This window comes from Acipenser ruthenus, chromosome 2, assembly GCF_902713425.1.
Source record: "Acipenser ruthenus chromosome 2, fAciRut3.2 maternal haplotype, whole genome shotgun sequence".
In the NCBI taxonomy this organism is placed as follows: domain Eukaryota; kingdom Metazoa; phylum Chordata; class Actinopteri; order Acipenseriformes; family Acipenseridae; genus Acipenser; species Acipenser ruthenus.
This window is the reverse complement of record NC_081190.1, coordinates 63,811,521-63,829,998: the sequence shown is the minus strand read 5'-3', so window position 1 is coordinate 63,829,998 and position 18,478 is coordinate 63,811,521. Positions and strand designations below refer to the sequence as shown.

At 36.6% G+C, this 18,478-nt stretch overlaps 2 long non-coding RNA genes across 2 annotated transcripts; both read left to right on the top strand.

Annotated features, from left to right (window-relative positions):
* The first annotated feature begins 8,360 nt into the window (after positions 1 to 8,360).
* LOC131700594 (uncharacterized) lies at positions 8,361 to 10,045 on the top strand. The gene is made up of 4 exons (XR_009308437.1): positions 8,361 to 8,575; positions 8,861 to 9,023; positions 9,097 to 9,176; positions 9,396 to 10,045. It is a non-coding gene; the product is annotated as an uncharacterized LOC131700594 (long non-coding RNA).
* A 1,239-nt stretch (positions 10,046 to 11,284) lies between these two features.
* On the top strand, positions 11,285 to 13,921 carry LOC131700592 (uncharacterized). Its single transcript, XR_009308436.1, has 3 exons — positions 11,285 to 11,448; positions 11,760 to 11,974; positions 12,628 to 13,921. It is a non-coding gene; the product is annotated as an uncharacterized LOC131700592 (long non-coding RNA).
* Positions 13,922 to 18,478: the final 4,557 nt, after the last annotated feature.

Genomic DNA, 18,478 nt, shown 5'->3' with positions numbered 1-18,478 from the left:
TTGGGCGCAGCTGGCATAGGCAGCCCTGTCAGCTTCTCCCTCAGCTGGTGCAGGAAGGGCAGTATAGAGAGGGAGTAGAGCATCCCTGAGAGGGAGCAGCCCTGCCGTATCCCCCTCTGCATAGGGAAAGGGACCAGATCATTGTTTACTTTCACCAGGCTAGAAACATTCTTATAGAGGAGTCTTATATTAGAAATAAAAACAAGTCCAAAACCAAATGCCTTCAGTGTAAGAAACAGATACTCATGGTCAACTCTATCAAAAGCTTTTTCCTGGTCAATTGAAATTAAACCAATATCAATGTTAAAAAGGTTGGACACAATAAAAAGGTCTCTTATTAAAAACAAGTTATCAAAAATGGAGCGCTTTGGCACACAAAAGGATTGATTGATCCTTATGCACCACCGATCCTATTTGTGTCAGCAGCCGATTTGCCAGCGCCTTGGAAAATATTTTGTAATCTGAGCACAACAATGAGACGGGGCACCAGTTCTTAAGGTTGCAGAGGTCTCCTTTCTTGGGTAGCAGTGTGATTACTGCCCTGCGGCAGCTCAAAGGCAGCTCTCCATCCTGGCTGCACTACTGAAGGACCTTGTAAATGTCCTGTCCGATACAGTCCCAGAACCATTTATAAAATTCAGCCTGCAGCCCGTCTATCCCAGGCGCTTTCTGGTTGGAGAGCTACATGACGGCGGCAGTGAGCTCCTGGAAGGTCAGCAGGGTGTCCAGCCTGCACCACTCCTCACTCAGACTGGGGAGCATCTGATGCAGTCATTCCATTTCGGGGGCATCTCTGGGACATAGCTGGAATAAAAGAGGCCTGTAAATCACTCAGGATCTTTTCTACAAATCGCACTGATTTGATGTTAAGTGCTGTGGCTAATTCCCTGCTAGCTTTCCATTTAAATAGAATAAAACCAATCAGCTGGCCAAGCTCAGCAAAACGTGCCCCTGACAGCTGATTTTGATTGACTTTAAACCATGTGTATTGTTTGCTGGTGGGATGAAAATTCCTCCAGATGTCAACCAGGTCAAAAGTGTTTAATACAGTGGCCAGCTCCCTAATAGACTGGGGATTGGGCTCCCCGTGGTTTCTAGCTATCATTGTTAAAATCCATAGTGCAGTTAAAATCCCCACCCAGTATGAGGACATGACCGGTCACAGTTCTCAGGCTTATAGAGATCACTGTAGAAAACCACGGCCACACACCTGAGCTTCGCAGGGCTGGAGACCTCTCTCACGCAGGGCAGCCTCAGACAGCTCATCTGCTTGCGCTCCGCTGTCTTCCTTTCCAGGCTGAAGAAGGCTGTGGGAGTGTCCATGTCTTTAAGCTCAGTGATGCGGGCTATGAGCAGGGAGTCCTTCACCTTCTCCTCCAGCAGGCTGCCCAGGTGCTGCCGTCTCTCCTGCAGACCCCGGTATGCCTCCTCAATGCGCTGGCCATCCAGCTGCCTCTCAAACAATCTCCACAATCTCACTCTCCAACTCACTGACCACTGCATCTACTGACCTGGTGACACTCTGGGTGTATTGTTCACAAAATACTTTAATTTGGATCTTTCCGATATCCTACCACTGTCTCAAACTGGCATACTTATTTTTTTCTCCAATTCTCCCAAAATAATTTAAAATAATTGGTGAATTGTTTGTCTTCCAGTAGTTTTGTGTTAAAGTGCCAGTATGATTTTGAATGTGTTTTGGTGGGTAAAGAGATAGTAGCAGATACAAAGTGAAGATCGGAAATAGAGTTGGGTGAGATACTGCATCTAATGAATTTATTTATGTGATGTTTTGGTGTGTAAAACCGATCCAAACCTGCCCCGGACAGCTGATTTTGACTTTAATCCATTATATTGTTTGCTGGTGGGATGAAAATTCCTCCAGATGTCAACCAGGTCAAAAGCGTTTAATACAGTGGCCAGCTCCCTAACAGATTGCGTGCACCGCGGTACCGAAGCACCGGGGGTGGGGTTTGGATTACACAAATGTGCCTACCCTAACCATGCAGTCACACACACCTGGAGAGCACGTAGCGTGTACCAGGGGGACACAAGGCCGAAGCCGCGGTGGGCGAGTTGAAGCAGACAGCAAAAACAGTAGAAAGATAGAAACGGTAGAAAGATAGTATAGGGGAGAGCACACTGTTTGTTTACAAGGCCCGACTCACTGAGGTGAGCGGGCCTACGAAGCTGACAGGGTCTACTCGACAGCGGGGATGCGGCAAGGCCTAGCCCCGTGGAGGATCTGTGTACTCTCAGAAGAAAAGACAACCACTCGTGGATGACTGCACAGGCAGTCGCTCACACACGACAGACAGATACAAAGAGTGGCCTACCACGCAAGCGAGGAGGCCGCTGAAAGACAGCGTTGAAAGTCGTTGATTCCGGGAAAGTGGCGAGCCAGCTTTCAGCAAGAATGCAAGGGAAATACAATCGACTCGATTCGACTCGAGAAGCTCTTTTCTATCAACACGCTCAGCTCAACACAGAGGTCTTACAGTACCGTCTTGAGAAGGAAAAAGAGAAATGGCTTCCTTTGGATGAGAGCTTTATTCCCTCAGTAGGCGGGACTGAATGCATCATCCAAGGAAGGGGCCTATCGGCAGCTCTGGTACAGAGCTCAGTGATACCTACCCAATGGGCAGGCATATCCCATACGTAATGCCATTGGTGGTTGTCTTCGAATTGAAAGGGAACCCACTTACAGTACCATGCTGTACGTGCGTACGTCAAGTTTCCCATTCTATTCTATGATCCGTTTCTCAGTCTAGTTTTTCAGGTTTCATTCTCTAAGGCAGTGCTAGTACTGTGGATTGTGCATTGAAAGTTGGGGGAGGGTCAGGTGACATTTGTATCCAATTGTTGTCATGTAGCAATTCTAGTCTACCTGTGGGCGTTTAGAAGTCTGAGATATATTGTGGGAAGCCATTCAACTTTTACAAGTATATATATATATATATATATATATATATATATATATATATATATATATATATATATATATATATATAGTGTTTTAAATTATTATTTTTAGTTTTATTATTAGTTTTACTTGTTTATTGGTAGTTTATATAGTTTTTAGAGAAAGCTAAACATGGCAACGTACATGGTCTTTCTATAATGAGCAACGGGAGTGAAGCTGGTTTGGAGGATTTAGAAACCAGCGACAGTGATGCTGACTTATCACTCAGCGATGATGAGGAAGAGGATGTGGAGCCAAGAACAATACAAACTGTACAAACAGAAGAGCATGCAGCTATTTTACAGGTAAGCCAGCTGCAAACGGGAAGCTGTTTGGTTTTAAATGGCAGTGCTGTGACGAAATACTATCAAAACACAGAACTGAGTGCAAGGCAATAAAGCAGCCAGATCCATCACAATGCCTGCACAAAGTAGCTGTGTACACGCATTTGTGCCTATCCCTCCAACACAAGGGAAGCAGAGACCGCAAAAAAGGTGTAGGGTCTGCTATAAAAATGAAAACAAAAGAAAAGAAAAATGTGCAGTGGTTGCGAAGGCAACCCCGGGTTCTGTTGTATTGAACATTTCAATAAATGGCACAGAGCAAGTCGATTAATGGCACACGTTTTGATGTTGTTTGATTTTGATTTGATAATTACAGTCTACTGATTATTATTATTATTACCAGTGTTTTTTTTCATTGTTAAAAAAAAACAAAAAAAAAACGTGTTTTTATCTCTATATTGAACATGGGTATGTCGTACACCGGAGCATAAAGGGTTAATTAGTTTAGGTCATTTATTTGTGTTTTATTCATCATATGTTAACATTTTATAGCAATTACAGGTTTGAAAACATTATTATTATTATTTTCAAAATCTGGTACCTGGGAAGGGGTTTCATTTTTACATCTGGAGTTGAAGTGGTTAAGTTGTAAAACCAAAAATACATTTTTTTTTCTTAAACCAAATATTAAACAACTGTACTTTGATTAAATAAAAAATAAGTGTGTTATATGTATACACTATTTACCATTGTTATGAATTTACTATTCATCAATATTATGACTGATAAACAATGACATCATTAGTTGCGCAGAAATCCACTGAGCACCAACTACGGTTGTGTTAGCGCGGTTGTAATACACACACACAGTGCGCATTAACTAACCGAACTGAATTAATAACCACACTCGATACTTGTTCCGAACAGGATTAACTACTGTGGTTGTCACTGCCCTTTGTAACCGAACTGTATGTGTATAAAAACATATTTATTTATGTTTATTTAAACTATTTTAAAGTTACTGATACAGCTCACCACTCACACAGTTCACTGCTCCTTGCTCACAGGCCCCTCCCACAATCCAGAGAGAGAGAGAGAGAGAGAGAGAGAGATGGGCCTCAGTGAGTTACAGGAAAATAATTCCATCTAGGTTTTATGTGACGTCATAAACTACGAGACCTCAGAGAATGAAACCTGAAACACTAGACTGAGAAACGGATCATAGAATAGAATGGGAAACTTGACGTACGCACATACAGCATGGTACTGTAAGTGGGTTCCCTTTCAATTCGAAGACGACCACCAATGACATTACGTATGGGATATGCCTGCCCATTGGGTAGGTATCACTGAGCTCTCTATACCAGAGCTGCCGATAGGCCCCTTCCTGGGATGATGCACAAAAACCCGAGATGGAATTATTTTCCTGTAACTCACTGAGCCCATCTATTATTTTTTTTATAATACATGGATATTACCATCTGTAATAAAAAAAGACAATAAACAGGTGTTAAGGTTCAAATTACAAGTGAATTTAATGAATAATAATAACATACATTAAGTCAATATTAAATCATCTTAAATATAATGTTCTTTTTTGATAATTCAGGAACAGTGATTTGTGCCTGTGTGCTGTTGTGCCTTGCATGCAGCATGTGTTTTCCTCACATCAAGGCTGTTTTATATGCTGTTAATGTATTTTTGTTTACGATTGTAAGTCGCCTTGGGATAAGGGTGTCTGCTAAGAAATAAATAATAATAATAATAATGATGAAATATTGCTTTGGGTAGGGCATTCATTCTCTCTTTGTTTCACTATCTGACTTACACATAAAAAAAGTTAATTCTTGAAAACAGCAAATTCTTGAAAGAGTTTATTGTGAAATACTGTGGGAGCACTGTACCCACATTTGTTACAGTACCAGTAGCGTGTTACAGTATCGTATTATACAAGTGTATGTAGACACTTTGAAGGTTATGGATTGTATGGAAAAACTTACTGGTACTTTATTATTATTATTATTATTTATTTCTTAGCAGATGCCCTTATCCAGGGCGACTTACAATTGTTACACAATATCACATTATACATTATTTCACATACAATTACCCATTTATACAGTTGGGTTTTTACTGGAGCAATCTAGGTAAAGTACCTTGCTCAAGGGTACAACAGCAGTGTCCCCCACTGGGGATTGAACCCACAACCCTCTGGTCAAGAGTCCAGAGCCCTAACCACTACTCCACACTGCTGCCTACTTTATGAGCAGTTACAAAATTACTGCCAAGATTTGGCAATTGCACATGTTCAGAGAATTTTTTTATTTTTTTCCAGCCATTGGCTGTTGTATTAAGTATGATTCAGCCTTCTTTAGCTATAAGAAAGACAGATAACATTTGTATTATTATTATTATTATTATTATTATTATTATTATTATTATTATTTTTATTAGCAAAGGTGTCATTAGTTCTTCAGGGCTCACAGAAAAATAGATAAAGGAAGCAAACCTCGAATATTTGAAGGCCCTTGCACTGCATTTTCCTCATGCCCCTTTGCTCAGTTCAATGCATGTGAACTCAGCTATGTTCCAAAGGTATTAAAGCTAATTTTCACCCTAATTAGATGGACCTGAAGCATGTCATTGAACTCTTTAACTTCCTGGGATGCCAAGCTAAAACATTATAGGCATTTCTGTTTCACTTGTTCAGATTTGAGGCAATCATTCAAGATGATGAGTGGAGGCAATCATTCAAGATAATGAGTGGAGGGTTTTTTGTTGGATGACAACAATTCTTAAAAATGTAAGCTCATTTGTGGTGAGGACCACATTTTTGTAGCAGATTTGAGTAAAAAAAAAACATTTTAACTCCTTATTTGTTTGTTTAAACGTCTAATAAGCAACTGCTGGCTTTATACTGGCACATGCAAAAAAAAAAAAAAAACTACATGGAACCCCTACAGCACACACACACACACAAACAAACACACACACACACACACACACACACACACACACACACACACACACATATGACAAACAGGCCATAATTCATATACTCTGTGTATGTAGTACATTGCTTTGTGTGTGTACTATATTGGTTTGTGTGCGTACTATATCGGTTTGTGTGTGTACTATATTGTTTTGTGTGTGTACTATATTGGTTTGTGTGCGTACTATATCGGTTTGTGTGTGTACTATATTAGTTTGTGTGTGTACTATATCAGTTTGTGTGTGTACTATATCGGTTTGTGTGCGTACTATATTGGTTTGTGTGTGTACTATATCGGTTTGTGTGCGTACTATATTGGTTTGTGTGTGTACTATATCGGTTTGCGTGCGTACTATATCGGTTTGTGTGTGTACTATATCGGTTTGTGTGTGTACTATATCGGTTTGCGTGTGTACTATATCGGTTTGCGTGTGTACTATATTGGTTTGTGTGTGTACTATATCGGTTTGTGTGTGTACTATATCGGTTTGCGTGCATACTATATCGGTTTGCGTGCATACTATATCGGTTTGCGTGTGTACTATATCGGTTTGTGTGTGTACTATATCGGTTTGCGTGCGTACTATATTGGTTGTTCATGTGACCTAAGTGGGCGGGGCAGTAGTAAAATAAAAATCAATGCGACAACAGTATTGGACAGGTGCTGTCCACGTGGAGACTGAAGGAGGGAGAGGTAGGTGTATTATTTGATCAATGTAGTTTAGAATTTTGTAAACCGTTTTCGTAATTAATATACCCTACTATCAATAGTTAATAAAGGACCGTATACTCTTCACATGTATTTTCAGTTTGTAAAATAATAATGCGATTTGAAATGCTGAGGTTTAAACGATTTTGGTCACAAAGTGAAATTAATATTAATTTGAACCGAAATTAAATCGTCAAATTAATGAACGATGATTTATACATAAACAGCATCTATAACCCGTATGCACCGTGACTTATTTTAGTATTTGTATTCCTTAAAAAAAGAAAAGTGTCCGTAGGCCTATAACGATTTGTACATCCTTTTGAGTACGAGCCCGGCCCCTATTTACCATTTTCTCTATGAGAAAAATAATAAACTTTCAAAGAATTGGTCGAAATCGCAGTTATTAGTTGTGTTGTGTGTTTCAGGTTCTGTGTCATGGAGGATCGGCGGAACATAAGTATTTGCAGAAATCTTATTTCATCATTTCTTAGCAGCCCTACTGTCCTCAGAGCTGTGGACGAGGCATTACACCAGACAAACTCACCATCATCAGACAGCGTAGCTCAACTAAATCGAAGTGCAGAATCTGACCACCACGTGGAGTCCCCAGTTGACAGTGAAGTTAGGAGAATTTTTCGGTGCAGAATTCTTGCTAACGCACCTCGTTTTACTGCGAGATTAAACATGTCGCAGAATTCAGAGTTCCTCAAGACTGTCTGCAAAAAGGTACGTTTTTCCGCCCAATTCATCAAAATTAACGGTTGCAAAATGTATATAAAACCCTGTTTGACGGTATATCCTCGGTATATTCATTAATTGATGGCAGTAGCACAATTCATAGCGCAATCATCAAGGATGGCTTTTGAGTAACAATATGTTTGAGTGAAAGGTTTGTCTTATTAATAATAATAGTAATAATAATGATAATAATAATAAATGTTATTGAATGAATTTAATGTTATTGAATGAATTAATTTATCCCTGCCATAGGACATACATTTTCAACTTAAAATGTAGGTCTTTTGTACAGTTAGTAGTAGTACAGATCCATGACATATTGACATGGAGTTTTTATTATGGTATGAATATTAACCTTTGGCATCACCATCAAACAACATGTTTAGTTCTTGGCGTTTTGTCACAGTTGTCACCTTGTATTCAAAGATCTAATAAAGCCTCCAAAGTTATTTTTGTTATAGCTGCTATAAGTAAGAATACTAACAATTTTATTATAAATAAAATATGATATGTATGTAACCATAGTCATAATATTGTTAATTTATTATTATTATTGGGCAGCTGGCTCTTTGAGCTATATATATATATATATATATATATATATATATATATATATATATATATATATATATATATATATATTCCCCTAATTTTTCCTATCATAGAAACTTAAAAAGAGGGATATGTGATCCTAACACTTTCACAAAGGAGGTAGTGTTACTCCCAGATCCTACAGCTGAATTGGTTCCTCGACGGGGAATGAAACAATGGCTTTTTGATAATGGTCATGTCAAGAACGCAGTGGAGTTTCAAAAAGACTGGGATGCCAAGACCATAGTGGAACATCTCCAAATGGTTTTTCAAGATAAAATTGATTCCACCACGCAGTGAGTGTGCATATGTTTGCATAAGGTCTTTGTTTTCATTGAATGTTAAGTGTGTATTTTCTTTTAAAAAAAAAATAGGAACATGAAGTTACTGTAGATATTTCAGAATACATTTATAGATTTATTAGAACAATATGTTGCAGTGCTATACAATGAAGGGATTATTACATTGAAAACCTTACTATTTTCAGCATATATGTACACTTTGTTATTAACGTCTTAAAATGTGTTTCTACAAATATAAATTGTATTTGTTTCTAATATAGCTTTGTATCTTAAATGCAGATTTGAAATTCTAATGGGACTTCATAATAAAGTGGTAAAGCCTAACCTGGTTGCTGGCCAAACTCTGAGTGGATTTTAAATTCACAAAGTATTTGCATCTAAAGCCATGTATCTTAGACCAAACAAGATGCTGCTTCAGATGCCACATGATGACACAAACAAGGTATGTTTTGATATTGCATTCATTAAAGTAATTAGTCTGTCAAAGTAATTCACTAATATTTTATATGTTTCAGATCACAAATGCATATGCCAGTGACCTTCAAGATGAATCACAGAAGCCTTTAAATGACGAGTCACATTGTGAAGTACACCAGTAAGTTTCCTTACAAAATATGAAATGTAATTTTAATAAAGGCTTGTTAAAACACATTTTGAAATATACATTAAGTGGAATGTAATATTTGCATTTTAGTGATTTCCTTTTTTTTTTTTTTTTTATTAATTACTATTTGCTTTACATGTCAAGTCAGAATCAATGTAAAAATCACATTAAAGTTATATTAAGATACATTTGTTTTTTTCTTGTGAGCAGAACGGGTGAAGAACTGCACCAAGAGATACCAACCCTTCAGCTGACAAACACTGATGTTATATGCAGCACACCGTTCTCTGATTTAGGGAATTACGAAGTAGTCTGTTCTGTTTTACCACTTCAGTTGATGACACAAACTCGGACACCTCCAAACCCACATTCCAGCTGCACAGCCACTGCAGAAGAAAGTAAATCCAGTGACCCATATCAGTACATATTGCTGTTTGCAGCATTTAAATAAAACTGTGCTTAAATTGAAAAAGTATTTTAAGGTGCTTCAAGTGAAATTGTTGAAAAATGTATTTAACAATGCAGAAGGTTAAAATGAAGACCCTTCTGATAAATGTAGCAAAAAACATGTCAGCATAGCTACTATAGAAAGAAACTTATCAAATCAATTTCTGCTTCGTTTAAAATTTTCTGCGCCATAATTCATAAAAATAGGTTAACTTGACCCATGACTTGCTATGAAATTGCTATGATCAGATGACTACTTCATTGCCAGAAGAGCTATTGCTGTGAGCCTTGTACATGGTGGACCACCGCCCCGATTTCTGGCAACTGAACTATATGATGCACTAGTGAGAGGACCAGAAAATGTGACCCGTGATTTCCAGAAAATTCCAGATGAAGATTTAAAGTCAAAACTGGAGAAAGTAAGTATGTTTATTAAAATGTAGGTGTTCTGTTAAAAATAGTAATAAACATATGGAATTGTCAAGTTGATTCTATCAATTAAAATGTTATATTTTTATATTCTTTAACACAATGAAGTTCAAAAAGGTTCCTACATATTGTGCAAAACCTGCAAACTTAGTTTCAAGCCATGGATTAGTCATGGAAAACTGATGACAACATAGCAGAATGACTGGTATACAGTAGTCTGTTATCTACTTCACAGCTGGAGAAAATTGTTCATATTTACCTTAAACAAAAAAATACATTAAAGTTAATTAAATTAATGAAACTAAAAAGTTGTGATAGGTGATAAGTCTTACAGTTTAGAAATCCCTTGCATGTACAGCACACCCTCGCTATAACACCCTTCATTATAATGAACCTTTGGCTATAACGAACCTGGCCCCTGGCCCAAAAATTAAAAATTAAAAAAAAAGATCATCTAAACACATACTGCCACCTCTGCAGTGAAGTCAACTCTTTTATCTTAATAAAAAGCGCGCTGTGTAACTATAGATCCAAAATCTTGAATCGTATTTTGTCACACTTGTACTTGCTTGAACCAAAGTCATTGTATTTATCTTGCTCTTAATTGTATTATTACTTGTACTGTGATTCTTGAAATTTATTTGCTTACGATTGTAAGTCGCCCTGGATAAGGGCGTCTGCTAAGAAATAAATAATAATAATAATAAAATGAAAATCATTTTATGTTGCAACAAAGCTGGAAACTATATTGATTGTTAAAAAAAAGTAGTAACGTAGTCAAACTTTTCATGTCGGGATGATTTGGAATAAAAGATCAGTTTGGGATTCTTGCATGTTGGATTAAGATTTGATGCACTTTGAAACGATTCATGTCAGATTGATTTTGAATAAATGTTAAGCTTCAATTCAGGATTTGTGCTTTCTGTGCTGCGTTTCAATTCTTTAACAAACAGAATAAAGCAAAGGTAGAATACTGCATACTTAAGACGAATAGGTACGTGTAATTCTACTTGTATTCATAATCTCATTTCATTAACTTACTCCAACAGTTTATCATTCATTTTGATTGTCCTTTCGCTATAACGAACCCCTCGATATAACGAACAAAAGGCTTTGACCCCAACAGGTTTGTTATAGCGAGGGCGTACTGTATTATCAAATCCAGACTAGTATCACTATAACACAAATTGAGAAATGCTAAATTTGTATTTCATATTGCTGATGCGCAGAGTTTAGAAGCAGCAGTGGATGCTGTCTTGATGTCACAGGATTTCCTCAGTTTAGCAGGGTGTTTGCGTCATGTGACTTCTCTAGAAGGTCATAAACAGCTTGTAAAAGAAGCTACAAACTGGTATTTCTTTGGGCGAACAAGCAGTGCATTTGAAAGGTATGCATGTAGGTGTTCAGACAATGTAAAGTGTTTTATTTTGAATGTGGTTTTGTTGCACTGCAGTTATTAGTTGATTCTACATCAACCTTTGAAAGTGTTTTTAAACTATGCTATTTTTCAATTTTGAGGAAAGTTAAACATTAAACCTACATTCCAAACTGCGTTGGTTTTAAAGCTGGACTTTTAAAGAGATTTAGATGAAATATAAAGAGGTACATTAATTGAATTAGAGTGATTTTTATATATATATATATATATATATATATATATATATATATATATATTATATAATATATTATTATTTACAGGTTCAAGTTGGGTCTCTCTACCCTGGATGTGTTAGATGCAATCCGGAAGTTTCCTCAAGCATTTCAACCTGCCTTCTGCCACACAGAGACCAAACTTACCTCTCAAGAAATTGATCAGATGTTCTCTATCGTTCTGGAGAGTGAGGGAAGCAACAAAAGGCAGACGCAGTCAAAAGTCACAGGATGGTGGCGAGATTATCTGATAGATGCACAGGGTTTGTATTGTCCTAATTTTATACAAACAGTAAATAGAGGTGGCTTATTCATTGTATCAGGCTATTTTTGGGATGATAGTCATTATTTTATTGTCCCAAACCAGCAGATTTGTCAGATTTCCAATTCCCAGAAATCACAAGTGTTATCATTGCATTAGTGTCCAGGTTGTATGCATTGACAACTTGTATTATAATATTGTACATGTAACATAGTATTTTTATAACTGAATAATCCTGTATGTAGCCTTATAATATTTTAGCAAATATTTACATAAAATATTGGATCACACTTTTTAATGTGCACAAATTCCTACAGAACAACCTAAGGATGAGCACCTGAATACCTTCTGCACTTCCTCTGAGTTCTGATGTTGATCACATGTGAAAGGGTTAAGGTTAGGGTTATCGTCAGGGTTAGGGATAGGATTACAGACTAGGGTTCGAGTTAGGGTTTACACATGTAGGAATTCATTAGGATTTTTGCCCATTATTCAAAAGTGTAACTAAAACAGTGTTTATTTTTACAGAAAACAATGCACCGATGTTCGTTGTAACCAAGTTAAATGGTTTTCCATTCTGTTAATGTTAAACTTTTAGAACCTTTTAGACCATCACTTAATATCTTAATATCTTACTTTTTTTTTTTTCCCCAGAAGAGGAAACCGGAGTTTCACTTGGAGAAATTCTAGCTTTTGCCACAGGCACTGATTATCCTCCAGCTCTAGGATGGGAAACTAAGCCATCCATTGAATTTATTTACAGCAGCGACCTTTTCCCAACTGCAAACACATGTGCTAATGTTTTGCGTTTACCAACAGTTCACAAGGAATATGAGGACTTTAAAAAGAACATGGACTTTGCCATTCAGAATTCTCCAGGGTTTGGGCAGGCATAAAAGACACATGAGTAAATTTATGTATGTACTAAAAAATCACAACATGACTTGTTTTATTGTGGTAACTAAGGACCTAACATTTGTGGTGGCATTCGAACTACTGCCTTATTAAGTTTTGATTCCAAATCCTTCAAGAGGTCAATCAAACCACTCCTAGTTAATTGGTCAAATTGTGCTCGAATTCAGTAGGTCCTTAGGCATACATTGGACATCAGATCCTGCATCTTTTTCTTTTCAGAGATAGAATCACTTTTTTTTATTATTATTTGTCAGTTGAGGATTTTGTTTATCAAATAATATATTTGATGTATTACTGTTCATAATCTGAAACTTTGTATTAACTAATCTGGCCTTTAATGTTAAAAATTGTTATGGCACTGACCAAGAGATACATTCTTATAGAAAATACCATATGGTGTGTAGTATATAGTTTAATTTCAATTAAAAATATTTTAAGCACATGAAAATAAGAGCATGACTTAAAATGTTAAATATTAAAGGTAATGACAGGTCAGTTTGTGTTGTTAGACAAGGAGTTCACATTGTTGGAAAACTTGTTACAGTAGGTTGAGTATGAGGAATTGTGAATTTTTTGGGCTATTTTAGTCTTTGAAGTATAGTCAAAACTGTTCTTAATACAGCTATTTCAATATTGTGCACAGTTACATTATCTGTTTTTTGTACCTTTTGGAGAATGTCATAAATGTAGCTGAGAAAATGTACAAATTCTTGTGAACCAACAATTTTGATACTTTAAAAAAATGTTTGAAATTTCCTGACATTTTTAATTAGCGCTTTTTATTTATTTATTTTTTTAGATATTTTCCACTGGTTTCAGCTGATAAACAGGTGGAGATAAGTTAAGTGTTCAATTAAGTAGCTGACAACTCAATTAAGTAGCTGGAACGAAAACCAGCAGACACTGCGGCCCTCCAGGACCAGGGTTGAGAACCACTGGACGAGGGCATTTAAGGGTGAATACATAATCATAGAAACCTTTTAAAATATAAGTATTCAAAATACTGTATTTATTTAACAAAGTATACACCCCAGTTTTTCAGCCTTTTTAAAATGTATTTTACAACATTGAAGTACAATTCTGGTTATTAAAGGCTGCACAGTATAGTTTTAACAGGACTAAGGGAGAGGAGAAGGGGTTTCAAGTGGGTTTATTAACATACAAGTACAATATTACAATTCACCCATAGTTCAGTATAAAGGGTGGTAATAAGGTATTTTAATCACCTCCTAGAACATAATTTCTGCTGCCATTCATGTTACCGTGTGTGTACCATGTGAATTTAAAGTGCATTGGATGCACAGTTAAAGAGGTCTCAGTGGTAACCTAGATCTGGGCTGGTTACCTACAGGTGTTGATACTGGCAGCATGCTGGTTGCACTCCAAAGCTGACTCCTGTATTGATGTGCTCTTCAGATTTCCAAGTGAGGGATGGGAAGTGACTAATCAAGTTCAAACAATAATAATAATAATTTTTATATAGCACCTTTCATAGTGGACCACCATCACAAAGTGCTTTACAAGATATGAGACTAGGGTGTGTGAACTATGCATCATCTGCCGAGTCACTTACAACATCTCGCCTGAAAGACAGCACAGCGCGGTTAAGTGACTTGCTCAGGGTCACACAGTGAGTCAGTGGCTGAGTTGGGATTTGAACCGAGTGTTGCAAACAGTTACATGAGAATTCTAGAAAGCTACTGTTTTTCTTTTTCAAACACTACAATAAAGATTATATAAACCTATTATATGAAGACTAGAAAGTTCTATTATCAAAAATGCAGGGAAGGCACATCATTACTGGAATTTTCTAATACAGAAATATTCAATTCAGTATAAAATGTATAAACCATGAAATACTAATAAAAAATTATATTTTATTAATCTCTGGCAAGCACATTCTCAACATATTCCTTGACAGCTAGATAATTATTAATTCCATGGTTGTTATCGTCCTGTAAGGGATCAATCAGTTCTTGTAAATGTTCATACTGTGCATCTGAAGGGGTGAAAACGTTTTCAGGAACAACAATTTGTGGTTTCAATTCCCAAGTCTAACTGTGCTAAAGAATGGAAGTTAGAGAGTCCTAGACTGTTTGTTCTGTCTCCTGAGGAAAGAATGCCAGCGTGCCACATCTGAAGTGGGGACACATTGTTCACTGCTTAATCTGTGACTGTTCCACTGATTTACAAATTCATTGGCAGCTGCAGTAATCCTGGGCATGTAAACATAATGTAGACAAAAAATATCAAGTTCTGAATTGCTGTCAAGAAGCAGGTTTTGTTCCATGAAGCAAAAGATGTCTTTGAAAAAGGAAGACACCACTCTATTCAGTTCTGCCCAAAGGCGTCCAGTTCTCTCGTCCCACTATAAAGCTTCCACAATTTGATCCTCTTTCGTTTATCATGTATCTTGCCACCTGCACATTTTCAGTTCCTGCATCACCTCGAACCTGCAGAGGTAAGCCAAAATTCCTTAGCCCTTCCTCAAACAGATCGAGAACTGTTGATGCAGTATTGTTATTTGCTGGTTTTAAGTGCACTATGGTCTGGCTGTAACCATCAACACACCCATGAAAAACAAACCTCCATGATATAAGTTTATGGTTACTGTCTATGTGCCTAAAAAAGAAAGAAAAATTACAATATGCATATGCATAAAAAAACCATGAGAGTCATATGCTCCTGATTTTACTAGAAGGTAACTATAAAGGTATACGTGTGGTATAACAGGTGTGTATATATACAAACACACACACTACAGGTTAAGTTTGGACTCAAGCACAAAAAAAAAAACATAAGTACATTAAAAGTATATTTACATGTTTTTTATTGTATGTTATAATGCAGTAAAACTACAAAATACATGCCAACATTCATGATCAATGAAAATTATAACAGTCATCCATCATCTTTTGCCCGACCATGGTGATATGTTAAAAAGCCAAGAACCTTCTAGATGACCTCATACTCTACCTGTACAAATTCTGTTGGTTGAAGAAAGACCCAATCAGAGATTACCAAGTGTTTCAGAGCCCTATATATGGAAACAGGTACACTGTCAGGAGCTCAGTTTCAGTAAGAACTTCTGAAGGTGGCTGTTGTTAAACCTTTTTGTAAGGATGGCAAAAAGAAAGCAGACTGATATAGGAAAAATGTTCTGCTATTTGTACCTTAAGGAAATAAGGCATGACTGAAAGAAAGAGAAGTATTTGCTTCCAAACTTTTGACCTGTAGTGTATACAGACGTGCTCAAATTTGTTGGTACCCCTCCACAAAAAACGAAGAATGCACAATTTTCTCTGAAATAACTTGAAACTGACAAAAGTAATTGGCATCCACCATTGTTTATTCCATATTTAATAGAAATCAGACTTTGCTTTTCATTTTTTATTCAACATAATATTGTAAATAAGAAAACAAATGAAAATGGCATGGACAAAAATGATGGGACCGCTAACCTAATATTTTGTTGCACAACCTTTAGAGGCAATCACTGCAATCAAACGTTTTCTGTAGCTCTCAATGAGACTTCTGCACCTGTTAACAGGTAGTTTGGCCCACTCTTCCTGAGCAAACTGCTCCAGCTGTCTCATTATTTCAATGAGCTGTAAGGGTACCAACAAATTTGAGCACGTCTGTATGTAATATATAATTATTTCTTTAATCTTTTGGAAATTTTGCTAGATTTTATTTGACATTAAAAAAGTCGAACAAAAATCTGTGAAAGTTGTAAATATTATGTTATTGACGTAATGCAATGATACTCACTCCTGGTCCTGGAGGGCCACAGCCCTGCAGGATTTATAGGCAACTTCAAATTTGCAAGGGCTATAGACCTGGAAATAAGTGATAATTTAGACCAATTAGACCCTGTGGCTCTCCAGGACCAGGCGTTTGTACTACTGATGACATGTATCACTGTTTACTTGCCAAAGATAGTTTGGTCCAGGAACACTATATATTCTTCTACGAATTATAACTCCAACAGGGTCAATTATATGAAGTCTTTCTCTTATTCGCCACCGTTGCACTCTGATGTTGCGTGAACGTATGCTGCCAGAAATATATGTCTCTCCTGCATTTGGAGTTGAACGCCTTATTTCAAGGATCAGATTATCAAGCTCAGAATCAGAGATGTTGCTGAAGCTGGAGTATGTAAGAAGCCCCAAACGTTGACGGAGTCGGTATATGGTGCGTGTTCCAACAGACAGAAGTCTTGCAATGGAAGTCCAGGAAAATCCAAGATCACTAAGGTTTTCCAAAAGGTTCCTAGGTATCTGATACCTGAAAGTATTAATATATTTTATTTTAAACTGATTTCTTTGTATTTGGTGAAATATTTTGCTTACAACCTAAAACAAGGGTGGCCAACTCCAGTCCTTGTGGGCCACAATGTCTTCTGGTTTTTGTAACAACCAAGCTGTCAGTTTATTGGCCGAATTATTTGATAAACTAGAAAGAATAATACTTTTGCTCTGGCCTAATTTTGTTATACAGATACTGAACCTTCAATCAAGTACAAATTTTAAATCATCAGTATGTAAAATATCCTGGAAAATGTCTCATAAAACCTTAAATATTTTCCAGTAGCCAAATAATTAGATCTATAAAGCAAGACCTGAAGTTAGAATAAAAACCAGAAGGCACTGCAGCCCACGAGGCCTGGAGTTAGCCATCCTTGACCTAAGATATGAGAAATGATTGGCAAGATTGCATGCTAAAATGCTAAAATGTTAATAAAGCACTAAAATGCTTTATTAACATCATTTTCTTTTACGTTTCCTTACAACAGCTTCCTGTAATAAGCCTTAGCTTGATAAAACGTAATCGTATTCCAATAAAACTTACTCCACCCTATTACATTAACCTTTGCATTGTGTAAGAATACATATAACTATACCCATCTGTACTTCTTTACAGTAGCTAGTGAATTTATTAATGTTCTCAGTAGTCATTTGCTGAAAGTTAAAATGTAAATTGTAAATCTTAAAATAACTAATAGGCTAACTAATAGGTAAAACAAGTAAGCAATAAGTAAGCAATGCAATAACAGAATCACTTAATGTATGATAGACAGTTAATAACCTTTATGTACAATATACAGTTAATAAACAAGCAGTGTGCTTAAAGAAGCAGGGATATCTAATCCCAAGCCAAGAAATAGACAGCAGTGTTTTTAAAATCACTATATCACTTTAGATGTTAAAATAGTTACTTTTTAAAATATTGTGTTTGGAGTTAAGATGTAACTAATATAACTTAGTACTAAAAGGATAAGTGTAATAAATATTGGCTTACCTTGGTCTTCCAGGGTTTTCACTGAAAAAACGACCAGGAATCAGCCCTCTCTGGTTTGTGGAAGGGGTAAAACTGAGAAATTCTTAATTTCTTTCTAGCCACAATATTCTTTCTTCAGGTTGTTCATACAGGCAAATTAATGCACAAAGTAGTTGATTAAGAATAATGAAAGCTTGATTTTGAATGGAAAAAGTGGCAAGGATACTAACAATTGCAAAAATCAACTGAAGATGACCTCCAAGATGACGATGAATTCGCTCAAGTTGAGTAGCATCATTCTGCACAGTTT